This window comes from Zootoca vivipara, chromosome 12, assembly GCF_963506605.1.
Source record: "Zootoca vivipara chromosome 12, rZooViv1.1, whole genome shotgun sequence".
Classification (NCBI taxonomy): Eukaryota; Metazoa; Chordata; class Lepidosauria; order Squamata; family Lacertidae; genus Zootoca; species Zootoca vivipara.
In genome coordinates this window covers 45,368,124-45,387,624 of record NC_083287.1, presented here as the reverse complement: position 1 = coordinate 45,387,624, position 19,501 = coordinate 45,368,124, and the positions used below count along the sequence as shown (strand labels likewise).

The window sequence follows — 19,501 nt, the reverse complement described above, 5'->3', positions numbered from 1 at the left end:
TCTCTACAATGGTGCATTTTAAGAGGAAAGCCATATTGGTCTGTTGCAGCAATGACAAGTAATCTTGTGACAACTTAAAAACAAACTAATTTATTGTGGCATAAGCTTTTGTGGACTAGAGCGCACTTTGTCAGGCACATGGAAAGTTATCCTTGCTTGGCTGATATTTAGAGATTGCTGCAGGGGGAAAGGAAGTTTGTTAACAGTACAGGAAACAGTGGTTGAACAAATAAAAGCAAATTCTCAAAGAGGTCAAAAAGAAAAGTGGGGAAATACTGTTTAATAGTAGTAGTAATAATAATTAATAATGTGTTACCCCAGCCACTCTGGGCGTCTTCCAACAGAGATTAAAAAATACACTAAAACATCAGTCTTTAAAAACTTCCATAAACAGGGGGGCCTTCAGATGTCTTCTAAAAGTCAGGTAGTTGTTTAGTTCATTGACATCTGGTGGGAGGGCATTCCACAGGGCGGGTGCCACTACCGAGAAGGCCCTCTGCCTGGTTCCCTGTAGCTTCACTTCTCGCAGTGAGGGAACCGCCGGAAGGCCCTCGGCGTTGAATCTCAGTGTCCGAGTAGATAGAACGATGTGGGTGGAGACGCTCCTTCAGGTATATTGGGCCAAAAGGGAGGGGAGGGTTGGGCTCCAAATTCAACACCCTTAACTGCAAGTGAGAAGTGTACCCCTTTCCAGTGCCTAAACAATTTATAATAGGGGAAGGACCCATACCATCTGTAAGTCAACAAACAATTGAATCAATGTTTGCAAACATGTGAGTCACAATTGCATACTAAGTAGAACACTTTCTCCCTACAAACAAGTACCGTATATCAACCGCAGATAAGCTATCGGGGTTTTTTTTCTGCAGTCAATCAAATGCTGTGGGTGTGGTTTTCCCCCCCATTTAATCTCTTGAGTCTCCTGCACAAAAACAACCAGAGGTTTTGCAGCAGCAGAGCCTGGGTGGACCAGGAAACTCTCAAACCCTCAATACATTTACAGTTCACAAAGCTGTTAGGTATATATTAAGAAAACAAAACATAGGACAGTCTCTTGGCAATGCAAAAATACGATCTTACAGAATGAGTCTGAATTCTTTATGAGCAAATAAAAGAATTTATAATGAAGAGTAATGAAATGAAGTTTAACAAGGAATTTGTTTATTTTAAATGGGTTTCCTTTGGTTTTCATTAGTTTAAGACTGTGGTTCTTAAAGTGTGGTTGGTGGACACTGTGAACATTCATATGGGCCCCAAGACTGATGCAAATAGCAGAACAAGATGCTTTTCGACAACAGTGGAGAAAACAGCCCCACGATCAGACCATCGTCCTTGCGTTGCATAGGGAGACAGACAGGTACTGCTGGTTGAACTGCACCAGTACAGTACTAGGATTGGTTATTATTCCAATAATAATAATAATAATAATAATAATAATAATAATAATCCTAAGGCCTACTTCTTATAAACTAAAATTAAAATGTTATTTACAGTGGCTTGGATAATAATGCATTTAAAAAGCAATCAGGAATATTTAAAAGAAGTAGGCTACAGAAATTATGCACTCATAACGTATGCAATGGCTGCAGGGAGTAATTTTGACAACAACACAAAGACAAAAACAAAAAACCACCCACAACTCCACCTGACAGGCCTGTGTCATAAGCAGCAGCCGTCTCGGCTCCTGTCATGCTGTTGCCCTAACAACAGGATTTAGCCTCAATACATAAACATTTTTCCCCCTGTGGTTTCTTTCCCTCCCCCCCCCCTTGAAAACATACCTCACCTTTTGGAATCATGGCTGTACTGTATGCACATCCCCATACAGGGCAATTGTGAACTGTGCAGTGGTGATTAACCTTCCCAAATCAATAAGAAAGAGAAAACTAATACAACACCCCAAGCTGATCTGGCTAGTGATCTTTTGCCCCTAAACCCAAGAAACCAGAATTAAAAGATAAGGAAATATGTGACTGGGGTGGGAGGAATCAAGTGCCCTCTATGACCGCAATCGTTTTGTGACCACTGCTTGTGGTGAAGGGTGCCAACTTACTTTGGAAGACAAAAGGGGTCAGGTGAGCTTCGCAGATATCAAGGAGCAAAATGGGAGTCTTTTCTCTCTCACGTGTGAATAGCATCCACCACCACCACCCCAATAGAGCACAGATTTCAGGCCCAGAAGCTACGTGATCACTGAAGCTCCAAAAATGTACCCAACGGATCATGGAGTGCTTTTTGCAGACGACACTCATGAGTTCTCAACTCCTGCACTATGCTGCATGATTTGTATGTCATCCATGTCACACACAAATACCCAGGAAAGGGATGATATTGTAACAGATATGATCACAGTGACTGGTGGAAGAGAACATTAACTTCAGCAGAGCCATTGTGAAGAATGTAAGAGGGGCCAAAGACTCAAGGTGTCAGGCTGAACCATAGGCATCTGTCAGAGGTGAGTCAGGATCTAGAAATCAGGAACCATGAGAAGAAGCTAGTGATAAGAACCAACAAGCAATCACGATCCAAAATATCAAGCCAGGAGGACCAGTTGAACAGGAGTCAGAACTCCAGAGCAAGACCAGAAACACAAAACATGGTAGCAGCCAGGTAGACGATGTTATTTAAGGAAGCCTCAGCTGGAAAAAGAAGTCCTGCCTAGAATGAACCAATGGTGAACCCAAGTGGGTTGAGTCAGCCAAGAAGGATCTCCTCTGAAAAGGCTGACACCTGGGGCCCATCACATAGGGCGGCCATACAGGTAATTGCAGCAGCTCCTGACACGGGATTATTCCTCATCTAAGCTAAGTTTGCCAGGTGCCTACTTTCTGAGCATCAGTGTCCCACAGGTGCCAATCATTTCCATGTAACATAATGAAGGTCCCCGACTGCCAAGAGATAATAACGCACTCGTTTTACATATGGTAACATGGGGTTTAAACCTCTCACAATTTGCATGCAGGCCCAGCTGTTGAAGCAAAGCTAAGGTTTACTGTTGCGCTGTATCCTTCCACCCAGGTCCCCAACACCCTTGCCAGCATAGCAATACATGCACAATATAACCAAAACCACACTCACAAGGAAGAGATGACTGCATCATCAGTCTTGTCAAGAGGAAGCCAGGAGGAATGCTTCTTTTATTTTTAGGTTGCACTATAGGCCTTGAGGGGCATTTTTTTAATTGTTGCTATTATTTAAATGTACAGAAGGTTGCATATCAGCAAGAACAGTACTGAAACCCAAGAGAGCATTATTCTGCACATCAACCATCATCACAAATATTAATTCTCAAAATGCTGTAAAGGCATGATTCCTATTTGCTATAAACTTCCTAATCCTACGACACTGAATAAAACTGGTCCATTTCCTCACGAAAGCATCTTGTCTACAGTGTTCTCTCTTTTTACTTCTAAAATAATACTTTCCCCATTGTGGTAAACTTTCCCCAATAATAATATTTCTCCCATTGTGGCAAAGGTATACCCACCTGCCTCTATTTTTTTCATGTATATTATTCTATCTGCTGTAAATATGTTGTAGTATATTAACTCTCTTTGCTCTCAGAATTCTCTGGTGTAGTAAAGTAAATAAAAAACGAAATGTCTTTTAATTTAAATTATATACTACTTAATGATAAAATAGGCTACCCTTGCCTTCTGTTACATGTATCCAGTGTGTTTAAGGGAATCAAAATCCAGAGAGGTATTTGTCTCAGGGTTTTTAGGAAAGAGGGGAGGCATCTACCTCAGTACACAGTTAAAATGCAGTGTTTAGTATACTTAGTAGTATCCACAAAGGTAGATAGAACAAAGAAAGCTCAGCACTTATGGAAGAAAAAACGAGCACCGCCAACAGCTCTACCTAAGACCTTGTACGAAACAAAATAAAAAACCTTAAATTTTATAAGCTATATAAACTAGTCTGGGGTTGCCAGTAATTACACATTCTTATACTATGCTTTGGGGACTTCAACAGTAAAACAAAATTATACAAATTTGCATATCAAAGTAAATGAGTTTATGCAGGAAACCAAGCCAGAATGCTAAAGCTATTTAAGAACCTATGGCTTAATGACTTAATTGAGGACAACAATTTGTCAAAAAGTTTTTTTTTACAAGGTAAACATGAATAACGAAAATCAAATACCTCAGAAAGAGTTCAAGGTTCTGAAGAACGCGACGCATTGTACACCACACCCAAATCTGCCATTAAACATGGATCCCCAAAACTTGGCCAAGCCGATTCTATGTGGCTGCAGCTGCAGGGCAAGCTATGAGGTTCACTCTGCCACAATTACTGTAAAATGCTATCCTCAGCAGGTGGCGAAGAAGCCTACAGGTGTGCCCTATTAGTAGTTCTTAAACAAGCAAATAAAAAACCCTTCATTTGCCCATACTCCCAAGTCCTTAATTCCTTTTTAATTGCACCTGCTTCAATGGCCTTTAATGTAAGGTAAAAAGGCTCATACCCCAAAAAATGTTCAAAAAGCAGGACCAACTTTTGGCAGCAGAACAATTAATAATACCAGCTAGTAGGAGGGTTGTGATCATGGTATACAAAGCAATGTGTGATGATCCCAGAGCCCAGCAGTTATCAAGTCAGAGACAACAACGTCACTGGCTAATGAGCTGGACTGGGTTCATCTGGGAACCATTGAACCTGAAGCTAGCAGGCTGGAGCCCCCTGAACTACATAGAACTCTCCCATGGGCACCTACCTGTGGGTCCAATGAACCGAGTGCCTTCCAAACCTTCTCCGAAAGGAGGCAGGACATAGGAAGGATGGTTTGGTGCCAAAGGCTCAGAAGGCCTCGGCTCACTTCCAGCCCCTGTCAAAGCACGTTGCTTCTTCATGGTCCTGCTCCCACTCTGGACTGGAGAAGGAGCCCAACAGGGCAAAGCCCTCGGGTGTTGCAGCACCAGAGAGTGAATGAGCTGCTCCTGCAAAGGCTGCAGGTAGATGGAGGTCTTTTAGCCTCTGCCTCCAGTCCACCTCTCCTAGTCTCCACCTTTGTGAGAATTGCACTCCTTAAAGGGCCAGGCAGCGCCGGTCACTTGCATGTTCTGTAGTCTCATTGATCCAAAGAGGACCATGGAAATTTACCTCGCAGTCTTTAGGGGCAGACACAAGATGTATGGAAAGCATGACAAGGCAGGCAATACTTCAATTCAGAAAAAGCACCACCTTACGTTTCAAACTTGGCGAATGATGATTTATTTACCTGGAGATAAATAGGCTGCAATCCTATTCACGCACACCACCTGGCAGGAAGTAGGGGGCTTCCTTTTCAGTAGAACCGTGTAGGGAACTTTATAGTTCTCTGTTTATAAATAATACTAATCATTCATGCACTTGAACACTGTTAATTAATACCGGTTTTCTTCTAGCCCTGTTGCTGGAAACACCTGGAACTTCTTTACTTCAGAGGAATACATAAATGATTATTTTGCTCTGGTTTCTTAGAGGAAACACAGGGGCAGAATATTCATAGGTTGGGAGATTAAAAAACATGCCTGCACGATAGGCGTCCTCTTGCTGAATTGTTCTAAAATGAATGAGATAAAGAGGCGGCTTCCTTGCTGACAAGTGTTCAGTGGTGACAAGGGAGCGTGTGGAAAAATGAACCAAACTTGGAAGAACAATAGCGTGCCTCATGCCAATGTAAGTGCTGGAGAACTATATGCAGTTGCAAAAATATATGTGCCAAAAATATAGAAAAAGCTGCAAGAGGAAAAACAAACTTGTGTTTGTGTGTGTGTGTTGAGCAAGGGTCAGGATTGTGTATTTCTCCTATTGACCTGTCAAAACAACAGCAGACAGGTGCCAAAGGCCCTCTGGCCTAACCCTGACGCCTGTCCAGACCCTCTTTAGAAAACAAATACTCCAGGCCACTCTTCTTTGTTTTCCGTAGTACACCAGAAGATGATTCAGCTTTGCCCAGGCTTTCCTGGACTTGGAAGACTGTTCCCTGTTTTTCATGTTTGATTATTTTAAAATTTCTGGTTTTGTCCCTTTAACAAGCTTTTGAGATTGCTATTTTAGGTTGTGTTTTTCCTTTTCTTTTTCTAATGATACAGGGTGTTTTTTTTAAGACTTGAGATTTTTGAAATATTAAGCGGTATACAAATGCTTTTGAGATTGCTATTTTAGGTTGTGTTTTTCCTTTTCTTTTTCTAATGATACAGGGTGTTTTTTTTAAGACTTGAGATTTTTGAAATATTAAGCGGTATACAAATGCTTTTTTTTGAGTAAATAAATTTTCCACACTGCCATTTATTTGAGGAGAAAGAAAGGAATGTCAAACTCATTCCCTCTGTTTTCCACACTCAGCCTCTGAGGACCATTGCTTATGTAGCCAAAAAAATTGCACCACTTGTGCAAAAGAGGAAGGAATTGGCAAGCTTGAGGAATCTGCATGTGTACAAAAAGCCCTAAGGAACTGCGGTGAAACCTACCAAAAACAGTCCAAATGGGGAAGGAAAACCATGTACAGCTCCTGGCGCTCCTTCGAGGGGAAAGTGGTATATAAATGTAATAAATAAATAAATAATCTAATAAATCTATCCGGGGATCCTAGTCTAAGCATATGTTTCAAACAAAGGATATAATAGAGATGTTATATCAAACCAACAAGATGGTCGAATTCCAGACTCAGGCAGGCAGGGTCAAACACACACACAGATATCTGTCCAATTTCACGAGTTAATTTATAAAATGATGACAAAAACCATCCAAAAGATAAAATGGAGCAATTTAACAAATAATAAGGTTCATAAAGGGAGACGGTAATAAAATGGCATGAAAGCTATTTTCATTAAAAGGCAGATGGGGGGGGCACTTAGTTGGGAATTGTAAAAAGAACACTTATTCTAGCAGCCCATTTATCTCCAGATCTAACATAAGAAACGAGTCCTTAAAATTAATGAAATGAAAAGAAACTCTTGCCTTGCCTTTTTAAATCTACATTTTAATTGAAGTGATGGCTGCTGGTATTTATACTGCAGTTCACCAAAAAATGAATCAAATGACTGTCTGAAAATCCAGGCCCTCAAGAAGTCCCCAAATGCATCTAATCCTTTAATTCAGTATTAGTTACTGTTGTAAAAACTTACGCAATTTTGCAAATGATCCCAAGCGGTGGAGGTGGGAGGCAAAACAAAGCCAATTTCAGTAAGAGTAGAGAGATTCTACCCCTCCCCACAAAAACCTTCTAAAACTGACTGTGGAGAAACAATTTAGAAGTGGAAGGAACTAATAGGTGGCAACAATAATGCTGCGAAATTCCCTTTTGGTTATGCCAAGCAAAGTAAATGGTTCTTGATCAACAGCATTTGTTCAAATACACTCATTATGGCACGGAACAACAGCAGCTTAGAACTGAAAGCTGAGATTCCTTTCTATGTTAATCTATTCTGATTGGAGGTTACTTCAACAGGTAATTCAGATTGGTTGGTTTTGCTTCTGCAAGGTGCTACAGGATGGTTCATTACAACTGCAATGTGGATGGATGAAGGGAGAGGAGGAATGAAGCAAACAACTAAAGGATCCCATCGGCCTTACTGTGAAACTGTATTGAAACATAAAATGACAATTCTTGCTTTTGTCATTACAACCACAAACAACCTTGATCCTCAGTTTCAGGATTCCATTCCTAACCTTCACCCTTTGGCCAAGTCCGGTGGTGTCCAAACTTTTTTCAAAGTGGGCCAGATTTGATAAAGTGAAGGGCCACGGGGGCCGACCAAAGTTGTTGACCTTTTTTAGGGTTGAAGTTGTTGAGGTTTTTTTCAGGATTTTACCCCAGCGGGCTGGATTAGGCCCCCGAAACAGACTTTGGACATGCTTGGCCAAGCCCAAGATGGGGAGATCAGAATCTTCTGTTCCTGATTTGAACCACATACAAGACTACAAAACAAACCTTAGTTACGAACACAGTCAAGCTATACACAAATGTAACTGGCTATAATGAAAATTCATAAACTTATACAAGAAGGTTCAAAAAAAAATTTGTTGTTATGTAAATAAGAACAACATATATCAAAAGCGGAGGCACATCCCCAAACTTAAAGTGTTGATAAGGACTCAGTCCAAAATGAATGAGATAGTCAAAGAGTACCACAAGAGAAGGTGTGCAGCAGGTGTAGAGCATGCACTAATGGGTCCAATTGGCAAACGGGCATGGCAAGCCAAAGTCCATGAGGTGGCAGCAGTATATTCAATGGTGCCAGGTGCAGCAAAAAAGCACTGTCCATAGAAAAGACAAGGTTCCCGGGTACGTCCCTTGTTTCGCCCTGGTCAGGCTTCCTCAGTACTGGTAGCTAAATAGCATAAAGGGATATCAACAAGACATCATAGAAAAATAATAATAATAAGTATACAAAGTCAAAATTCAATAATTACAGTAAGAGATCTTCCCCAGAGGAAAGTACATACCTTGCAAAGGTAGATTAACATAAATAACATAATTTATGTTAAGGTAACCAAAGGTATTCCATTATGTCTGAATGCAGGATAGGTAAGTGTGCCTAGGGTTGCAGTCTACATCAAAAGACATGGTTTGTTAAGTTTAGTATCTTGTTTGTTAAGTTTAGTATCTTGTTCGAATCTGAACCTTCCCCCAACCCACCACAGCACATGTCCACATGATTGCACAGAGAAGCTTGATATGCATGGGAAACACATTTAAAGTCTAAATGAATTGATGGCAAATAATCAGAACTTCATGTTACATTCCTTTCAAATCTCACACTCTCTTCACCCTTCTTGCAAATTCATGATTAACATAATCTGTCAGTCTCCATCAGAATTATACCTTGCCTGAAGATGACTAACACAAATTAGCTTTATCGTATGTGAATAAAATGTACAAAAATTATCTGGAGCCAAAAACAGCACCATATTAGCTCAGTTGAGTCAGAATTTCTTTCCTCTGTCAGGACAGATTTCTTTACATATTCACACCAACTAACGAAATTAAGCAGAATTATAATTTTGCCTCCCCACCCACCTAATGCTCAAATAGATCTCTTTTCATGTAAGAAAATATAATTCGAATAATCAGACGTCTTGTAGCAACTGTGGCAAACATTATATAATGATTTCTGACACAAAGGTTTCTTTATTGATGGATGCTGCAAGATGTGTTATGATTTGGATCCTGTTGCCCTGACAAGGCGATGAGCACAATGTTGGAATTCAACCCCCCATAGCAGGTGTCAAATTAGTGACCTGTGAAATAGCATATGGTACTGCAGGCATAGGCAAACTAAAAACAATAATCCTTATTTCAAAATAAGGAACATTTTCACTGAGAAGCATTTCAAATGCGAAAATGTTCGCATAAATCCCACCCTGACAAACTGATTTCTCCATAAACCTTTAGCATAAATTTCTCTAAGAGGGTATCCTTCGCCAGGCATTCAAAGAATGTGTGTAAGGGGCATGATGGGGCCTATGCTTTGGCCGTGGCCTCAATGTCCCCACAAAACTATGATTTGCAAGCCCACTTCAAATGAGGAAATGTTACATTGGCTCTGCATCTTGATGGCCGTAGCCCCGATTTGGCATTCAAATGGCAGATAACTGGAAGCATGTTGTATTTTTGTGATATTCGGGTTTATTTACCAATATGCATGCTGAGCATAGGTGGAGACAATGAGCACAGTGCTTCTACAAATAGCGCAACAGCTACCGGTACCTTATGTCAGATCCTCAGGGATAGGCACTCTGAGAGATGCTTTTAGCCTTCCAGAGCACTACCAGTAAGCTCCCTCTCTGCTTCTTTTTTGCCTTACCTTTGTTCCCAATATACGGTACATCTACTATGCTTCCTTAAACATACACTGAACCTCCCCTGCCTTCAGCTAGAAGAAAAGGACATCTTTGCTACAATGGACTTCAGCAACCAGAACTGACTTCACCAGGGACTTTTCTGACCATTCTGGGACATAATGCCTGTACTGATATGGGTGGCATGCTTCTCCATTGATTTTTCAAGAGCTTTAAGCAGTCCTCACTATCCTTTTGACCCTATCTCTGGTATACATACCTCAGACTCCTTCCTAGCACTCAAACCCAACCGATGCAAGAGCCTGCCTTCCCCCTCTCTTTCAGGACTTCACAAGACAATGCAGACACTTCAACAGCTGGTCTATTCATCAGCCTTCTGCATTCAACTGACCCTGGTTTGCAAGAGGGAGTTCTGCCCACCAAACCTGCCATTGAGAAATCCTTCAGGCAATAAACAGCGAAGTATTTACAGAGACTTCATCTGCTGGTCCTTTATCATCTTGATCTAAAGATAGGAGCTGACTCGCTGGCAGTTATTCATTATGTTTACCCAACAATAATTAATACGCAGTGTGTGGCTCTCACTCCAGCTCTTCATTATTCTGGAGAAGACTGAAACCATACTGTTCCAATTCACTTCTCTATCTACTGACAGGAGTGGTTTTGCGACAGTAAAAATATCAACGCTGCCTAAGCCCCGAACCATGGAATCAACAAGCTTTACAGTGCTTGCCTTCTTACAGGGTTAATTCCGCAGGTAAATGAGCTCGAAGGCTCAGACCTTCCTAAAAGGCACAATGCTTTACATAAAATATGAGGAGTTTTGTATCCTCTCTTACAAGAGTCAGCATCTGTGTCTAAAACAATGGAGTCTCTGAAGCGAGTCAAGGGAGGTTCTTGTGAATGGGTTTAACATAGCTATGCTGTCTTAACAACACAATCCCTGGAGAGTTTTTGAAGCTTGGTTCTCTGAACTTCCTGCATCTCTCAGGAAGTGAATGTTTTGTGGGACTTTTGCACACTTTAGATATATATATCATGCCAACCATTTCCACAGGTGATATTTCAAATGCAAACATTATTTGCATTCCCAATGTCTGAAGTTAAAAAGCAAAATGCACATTCCAGCTTTCTTCATCTGATCCACCATCAACAACCTCTAATGAGATTTTTAGCATTAACTGTGAGAACCGTCTTTTTCATACCTTGTCTGTAGGCATTTTCACAAGTACAGTGGAACCTCGGGTTACATACCGTCCTCCTTACGAACGCTTCGGGTAACGAGCTCCGCTGACCCGGAAGCAGGTGCTCCTGGTAGCAAACTTTGCCCCAGGATGTGAGCAGAAATTGTATGCCGGTGGCGCAGCGGCAGCGGGAGGCCCCTTTAGCGAAAGCACGCCTCATGTTAAGAACAGCTTCGGGTTAAGAACAGACCTCTGGAACGATTTAAGTTCGTAACCGGAGGTACCACTGTAATGTGAAGGATGTGTTTAAGATCTCAGCCTGGTGTTTGTTCGCTTTAAATCAAAAATATGGGTTTCTAGTGAGAAAACACTCCTGCCCACCTAGCAGTTCGAAAGCACATCCAAGTGCAAGTAGATAAATAGGGACCGCTCCGGCGGGAAGGTAAACGGCGTTTCCGTGCGCTGCTCTGGTTCGCCAGAAGCGGCTTAGTCATGCAGGCCACATGACCCGGAAAAACTGTCTGCGGACAAACGCCGGCTCCCTCGGCCTATAGAGCGAGATGAGCACCGCAACCCCAGAGTCGGAGACGACTGGACCTGATGGTCAGGGGCCCCTTTACCTTTACCGTGAAAACAAGCTATAATTGAAACAATGGTCCTAGAAATGTGGCTGTTTAATTAGAATGATCGCAGGCTTACCGAACTGCGCTACAGGTTACTTTTCTCCCACTTATACCATACAAAAATCACATCACATTGAACTTTCCTCCTGCAGGCTTCCTGCCTCTTGCAGTAAGGAGGAATTTTCACATGTGACAATAATGCATTTTCACCTGGAACTCGTAAACATTCTTAATACAATACATAAAGCAGAGAAGTTTATTCCAAAACAAGTGCACATTCTAGGAAATGCCATGTTTACATTCCCATTAAGCCAAACCAAGTTAAGATTTATGTGTGAAAATGCCTTTATCCTGTACATATGAATTATAGCTTATCCAGCTCAGGCACAACCACTTACATTTTCCAGATTATTTTCTAACCACCACTGTGCTACCTAAAGCAGGTCTGAAAATTTACTCGGTTTACCAATCCTTGCTTTTTGCCAAACCACAACTTGGGAGGATTAGGAGAGGTGCAAAGTAAGCTTGCTACTGCGCATTAGAAAGCATATTTTGAAAAGCTTCTCATAATTAGCAGCAGAAATAGAGATACTTAGTTGAGAATTACTGTATGCCAGATTGAAGATTTGTTTGGCTTGTTGGCGGTGTTTATTTAAATCCAACAGCTTTAGATTTCTGTTTGTGTGATAAGACACTTTCAGGAGTGCCCTTTAAATGAGAGCTGAAGGATAGCAGAAGGTTAATCAGCTTTGCCAACTTGGTGCCCTCCAGATGTTTTGGACTACAACTCCCATCAGCCCCAGAAAGCATGACTGGAGGGCAAATGATGGGATATGACAAGAAGCATGGAACCACTCATCAAATACAGAAGCCCAGAAGAGCAAACACACACTAGAATTAAGAATTATTATTATTATTATTATTATTATTATTATTATTATTATTATTTTTCAGGGAACTTCACAAAAAGGTTTGCTTACATATAACAGCTGTTAACGGCAGACCCAGGAAATGTGACATGAATGGAAGCTGCTCCCAGAAGACAGTCATGTTGCAAAGATGAAAAGAAAGCTCTTACAGAAAGGCCATCAATATTAAAAAGGAAAGTGTTGCATGTAAAAGGCCCCAGGTTCAATCCTTTGTATCTCCAGTTAAAGGGACCTCCTGGGAAGCCTGTCTGGGACCTTGAAGAACTGCTGCCAATCACTGGAGGAGATGGCACCATAAAGTTTATATCCTTTGGCCAACTAAGCATTTCACAAATAGCATTTACATGTTAAAACATTTTTTAAAAAACCTGCACTGAAATACAAAAAGTACGGGCCAGCAGTCCTCATCACCAGGAGCTGCTATCAGGGGGGGAAAATCCATGGCTTCATACTTTGTGGTATGAATCGCATGTGAAATGTACTTAGAATCATAGAGTTGGAAGAGACCACAAGGGCCATCCAGTCCAACCCCCTGCCAAACAGGAAACACCATCAAAGCATTCCTGACATATGCCTGTCAAGCCTCTGCTTAAAGACCTCCAAAGAAGGAGACTCCACCACGCTCCTTGGTAGCAAATTCCACTGCCGAACAGCTCTTACTGTCAGGAAGTTATTTTCTAATGTTTAGGTGGAATCTTCTTTCTTGTAGTTTGAATCCATTGCTCCGTGTCCGCTTCTCTGGAGCAGCAGAAAACAACCTTTCTCCCTCCTCTATATGACATCCTTTTATATATTTGAACATGGCTATCATATCACCCCTTAACCTTCTCTTCTCCAGGCTAAACATACCCAGCTCCCTAAGCCGTTCCTCATAAGGCATTGTTTCCAGGCCTTTGACTATTTTGGTTGCCCTCCTCTGGACACATTCCAGCTCGTCAGTATCCTTCTTGAACAGTATCCTCCTTGAACTTAAGTATCACCTCTTACTTGCCTAAAAAGGCCCAAATGCTGTGGCCTTTTCTCACATGAGAGCCGCTCCACCACTTTTGATCGTCTTTTTTTCAGCTCTACAATAACTTTTTTAAGCTGAGGGCAGCCAGAAGTCCAGGTTGCGTGTGGAGTCCCTGTAACCCAGGCCTAGAAATAAATTCAGACAAGACTCATAATTTGGGTTTGGTTTTTGACAGAATTTAGGCCACAACTTTACTGATCACAAATCAAGTGAGTGGTTGCATAGTCTCTGGTTCCAAAGCTACGGTACCTAGAGTAGTGCTGACTCAGTGCACACCATGAGTCAGCAGCCAGGTACACACCTGGGACGGGGTACCTGACTGGCGCCCGCCAGCCAGGCCCTGATTCCCCCATGTGTGCCAAGAACTATGGTGAGGGCACGCCGCGCTTGGGGGAATACCAACCAGTGGTCCAATGGATTCCTTTAGGAGGAATGCCCGGGGATAGGGTGGTAAGTTACAGGGAACCTTGCAGAGGGCCTTCTCGGTAGTGGCACCCACCCTGTGGAATGCCCTCCCACCAGAGGTCAAAGAGAACAATAATTACCAGACCTTTAGAAGGCATCTCAAGGCAGCCGTGTTTAGGGAAGCTTTTAATGTTTGATTTCTGTATTTTAATGTTTTGTTGGAAGCCGCCCAGAGTGGCTGGGGGAACCTGGCCATATGGGCGGGGTATAAATAATATATTATTATTATTATTATTATTATTATTATTATTATTATTAGGGCTCATTCCTCCCCTATCTTTTTTAAATATGATCTTTATTTAAAATTTTATATTATATTTTCCAAATAAACATTGATACAAATCATTTCATTCATTAATATTTCCAGTTCCAGCCAGTTCAAATATTATATAGTACATCTCACAAAACAAAAAGGAAGGGGAAAAAATAGAGAAAAGAAAAAAGTGATAATAATAATTATTGTTATTAATAATCATTCCTCAGTGTGAATCATTCCATCAGTGTGAACCAGAGCCTATCCGAGCAACCTTACAAGTTGTGATGAATTGCTAAGCGGCAGGCGAAACCCAAGTGGCAACAGCCATCAGTCAAGTGGGGAAAATTCCTGCCGTGCCCTTGTCCCAACGACAGGCGACACACGATTGCATAGCAAGGTCAATCGCAAGCCCTAAAAATAGGGAGTGGTAGGTGGGTGTTCCGATGCACAAAGCCAGAGAAGAAGCCTCTCGACAGCTCGAGCAGGGGTTATATAGGTGGTCCACCTGCCCTTTGACTGACATGCCCTTAGCCAATTGCACCCTGCAGATGGACCACCAATAGGGTGTTGTGGCTGCTCCAATTGTCCCCGCCCCAACACCTAGTCCTGGTTGTCGGGCCCACCGCAACGCGTGCCCTCTCTTGCAAGGAGGACCCGATTTACCACCTACTGCATCATGCAAATACCGTAGTTACCAAAACATGCAGCTGGTGCGCCTCGCAGGTTCCTCTTGTGGCAGGAGGGGACTTGTGGGGGGGGGCAGCATGAAGAAGGAGGAGGATTAAGTTAGTATTATAAGGATAAGATTTGGAATTGGATTAGAAAACACGCCATAATTAGAGAAGTTTGGAAAACCAGGAAGAGGAGATCTGAGGAAGTCATAATTACAATGTGATGAATTTAAGAATGGGGAATTTTTTTAAAATTTTTGTCTGTTTTTCCCCCCTCTTTTTTTCCCGTTTGTATTTTTTATGGGTACTGTGTTTAAAGGAGCAGCTGTGGGGAAACCTGCCCCCAGAACCCCTCCGTCCTTGTCCTCTCAGTGGCAGGGGGGGGACGAGGGGGAGGGAGGAGGGGGGACGTCAAACCCAGTCTTATAATGGACCCCTTTGATTCTCAACACCGGCGGGTGCCACAGGTGGCAGAGGTGGACTCGTGGGTGGGGGGTATTTGAAGGGACAGAAATATACTGTATGTCTTGTTCCTTTTGTTTGTATAAAAATCCAATAAAAATTATTTAAAAAAAATACAAAAACAAAACATGCAGCTGGACTGGTGTACCATCAAGTGTTAGAAACGCAGATATTTAAGCTAGGCTCCAAACTACACCTTAAACCTGGATTATGGCCACCACAACAGAATGTCCATTTGCCAGGGAAATCAACCAGATTCTCAACACTACTACAATTCTCAACAGTACTTTCCAGCCACAATGGGGCAACTAGTTGTTTGAAAGCCAGCCCCCTTCCCTTGTTTACAAATGGATTAGAACCTGACAGTCTTCAACTTCACATGCCAATAAATATCGCAAAATATATGTAACAGAACAAATGTTCCAGTATTATGACAGACATCTGTCCCTTTGTTTACTGAAATAAACCTCTCTGCACACCTCATTTAAGCTGACATTAATTTTGACTGAAGAGCTCTGTAGCGCCAGTGGTGCTATTCTAATGCTCTGGTGCAATGATAATGTTGTCATGTACAATGCTGTTGAAATAAATAACAGTAATAACTTGTAATTATTAGTATAGCCTGATGAATATACATGGCGCTTTACATAGTAACACAGGAGAGAACAGAGAGAAAGGAACGGGAAGAAGGAGAAGAGAAAAGGGGTTTCCAGGTTATGAATGTGAGCAAATGTACTCAGGGTTTTGAAAATCACAACAGGAAGCATATATTGGAAATTTTCAAATACAGGCCATTGCAAACCTATCAGAATCTTCCTGGACAACAGTCACTTTTATTACGTCAATTCAAAATGCTACACTGGGTATTTTAGCTGCACTACTGAGGCTCTGCTGGGCAAAAAGGGATCAGCGTGCAAGCCAAACTACTTACCAAGATTACATATGGAGTCCAACTTTGGATATTGGGGATTAATGAATCTGTGGGAAGAACAGACACCTCTCCTCTCCTCTGTAAGGTGCCTCTAACAGGTATTTATGCAGGTTCGATATGTGAGCGACCATGTATACATGCATCGCACTGAACCCGGAAGTGACCCAGAAACATAATAAAGCTGTCACTAAAACGTCACTACAAGGGCACAACCGGGGGGACGGGGGACGGGGACAGGGAACTTGCAAGCTTTTTCAATGGGTTTCAATTCTACAAATTTCACTGTTGTGTGCGGTGCCTCGGAACGTAACCTCCGCGTAAAGAGACAGAATGTGAATAGTGAGCATTGGAGATGGGGTACTCTGGATCTGGCCCACTAGTTGGCTCTGGTTCCCCATCCTGTGCTAGGTATTTAGCAATTTTAAATATTCCTACGGTAGGTACAGGGAGGACATTTTCAATGGTTCAGAGCTTTGCCATCAGCAGTTATGAAAGGTTACTGGGGCTGCTTTGGCACGTGGAAGAATACAAATTCAACAAACAAACAAGTTTGTCCCTACAAAAGCAACTCAAGTCAAAACATTAGCCTAGTCTCTCCTGTACTGACAATTAAATTGTGTTACAATATCCTCTGCTTTATCTCCCCAGTACTTTCTCAACACTTGGGGCGTTCAGATTAACTCTATGTCTTGATTTTAATGGTGGGTTCCAACTCTACAGCTATCAAAAGCAGGTTAAAATTACAAAAGGGAATAGAAGTTCCAAGTCACAATTGTCTATATTTTTAACTATTTCTGGTTGTTTATTAAATTTAGTAAGGCACAATTTATGTACATATATATTGTCCGTCCTTCCTTCCTTCCTTCCTTCTTTCTTTGCTATAATTATTTTGAAAACGGTATTTGATGTTTATGGTCCATAGACCAAATAAACTGAAATTAATATGATTTGTGATGTCAGCACATGTTTCTACACTCCCAAACTCTAAGATGCACTTGTTCTTTTTGTCTGTTATTTTGCAGTAACCTTCATTTGGAAAGTAAGCTTGCAGCTGGCCCCTTGGAGATGCTAATTTAAGTAAGGAATGCAGTCCAAAATGTATGCATGTGATTTTGCCCCATCCCACACCCCAAACATGTACGTCTATCGAGTTGATGACATGACACAAGTGGGCAGAGAATTCAACATTTTACATAATACGGTGTACCCATTTCACAATTCAATTGTTACTACATATTTCATGAGAAAAACTGGGTGAAAAAAATGTGTCTCGTTTCTACCTAAGAGGTGATTTGAACTGAATATCTGCTCTTCTGGACTGTTAATTGCTAGATGCAATCGTTTATTGCTTTGGCTCTGGAATCCCCCCCCCCCTGTTAATACTGGCTTTAATTTTATTTTAACATACTGTTGGTTTTTGCAGTTTTTGAATGTTAAATTTTCATTATAATATTATATATATATATATATATATATATATATATATATATATATATATATATGCTTGCATTTTCTTCATCAGGAATGGCAGCTTATAAATATTTAAATAAATAAAAAATATATTTAACAATCAAGGAACATTCATGCAAACTGTCCCTTAGGAACCATGTTTCACACTACTTTCTGCCCATCCTAAGGCATACAGTAGATTGATAGCTCATTCCTATGCAAGTCAGAAGGAAGACAGACTGAATTCAATAGGCCTTGCTCCTAAGTCAGTGTTTTTCAACCACTGTTCCGCGGCACACTAGTGTGCCGCGAGATGTTGCCTGGTGTGCCGTGGGAAAAATTGAAAAATTCAATTTATATATAGTCAATATAGGCACAGAGTTAATTTTTTTAACATTTTCTAATGGTGGTGTGCCTCGTGATTTTTTTCATGAAACAAGTGTGCCCTTGCCCAAAAAAGGTTGAAAAACACTGTCCTAAGTAACCTGTCATAGGATTACAACCAGAGAATGAAAAGCAATCCACAACTGGGGGTGAGCTGCTGGATCACATCAAAGGCTTACACAGAGCTGCCATCTTGTTTCCCTTAAGACATGACAGCAATAGCTCACTCTTTTGCTTCTGTTCCCTACTGATATTAAGAAGGATGTTTCCTCTGATCCCAGAGGCAATACACAGCAATCGTGTCTTATTGGCCATTGGTAGATTTAACATCCATGAATTGGTCTTCTCCCCTTTTTAAAGCCAAACAAGATGGCGCGAAGAAGTACTTTCTTTATTCTGTCCTGAATTTCCCACTATTCAACAACCAGGTAGGCCCCAGAAGAAACTCCTTCCTATCCACTTTCCTCACGCTATGCATAAATTTATACACCTCTATCAAGCTTTCCCTTTTCCAAACTAAAACGCCCCAAGCAAAGTAAACCTTCCTCAGAGGACAAGGCCCTTGACCATTTTGGTTGCTCCTTTCAGGACTTTTCCCAGTTCTGTACCATCCTTTCTGAGGTTCTGGCAACCAGAACTATAAGCGGTATTCTAAGTAAGGTCACACCATGGACGCTTATAAAGGTCCCTCGACTTATGAATTTAATCCGTTCCGAATGCACATTCGCAGGTCGAAAAATTTGTAAGTCGAAAAAAGCGGTTTCCCATAGGAACGCATTGGAAACGGAAAAATTCGTAAGTCAAGTAAACCGCATCTAAAATTCGTAAGTCGATAAAACCGCATCTAAACCGCAACAGTTTTCCTTTCGGATGTCGAAAAAAACGTTAAGCATGCGGCCACTTTTTTAATACGTAACTCGAAATTTTGTAAGTCGAGTACTTCGTAAGTCAAGGCACCACTGTAGTTTTATTTTCAGTCCATCTCCTAATGATCACCCAGCATGGGTTCTTCTTTCCACAGCTGCCACGCCACAGGCTGATTTTTTAATTGAGTTATCTCCACCATGACCCCAAATATCTATTTCCTGCTCAGCCACATATCTAAAGGAATAATGCAGCCTTCTTAGGAACGCACAGGAAACTTTCTCACTTAGTCCCATTTCATTCTGAAGAGCAACTCTGATTGGAAGTAGGAAATCTGGGCGTCCTGTTTTTAAGCGATCAACAGGAAAGCAGATAAAGATATTCCGCTGGAGGAAACCTGACAGAAGCAGTGAATTGCAAGGATTTGAAAGTGGATGGAGGAATCGTTACTGCTAGGCTTTTCTGTTTAATCACTCAAGTCA

General features: G+C 41.5%; 1 protein-coding gene across 5 annotated transcripts in view; it reads right to left on the bottom strand.

Moving 5' to 3' along the window:
• The window catches only part of DIP2C (disco interacting protein 2 homolog C), a 324,193-nt gene that overhangs the window by 266,180 nt on the left and 38,512 nt on the right, over positions 1 to 19,501 (bottom strand). The window lies entirely within an intron of this gene.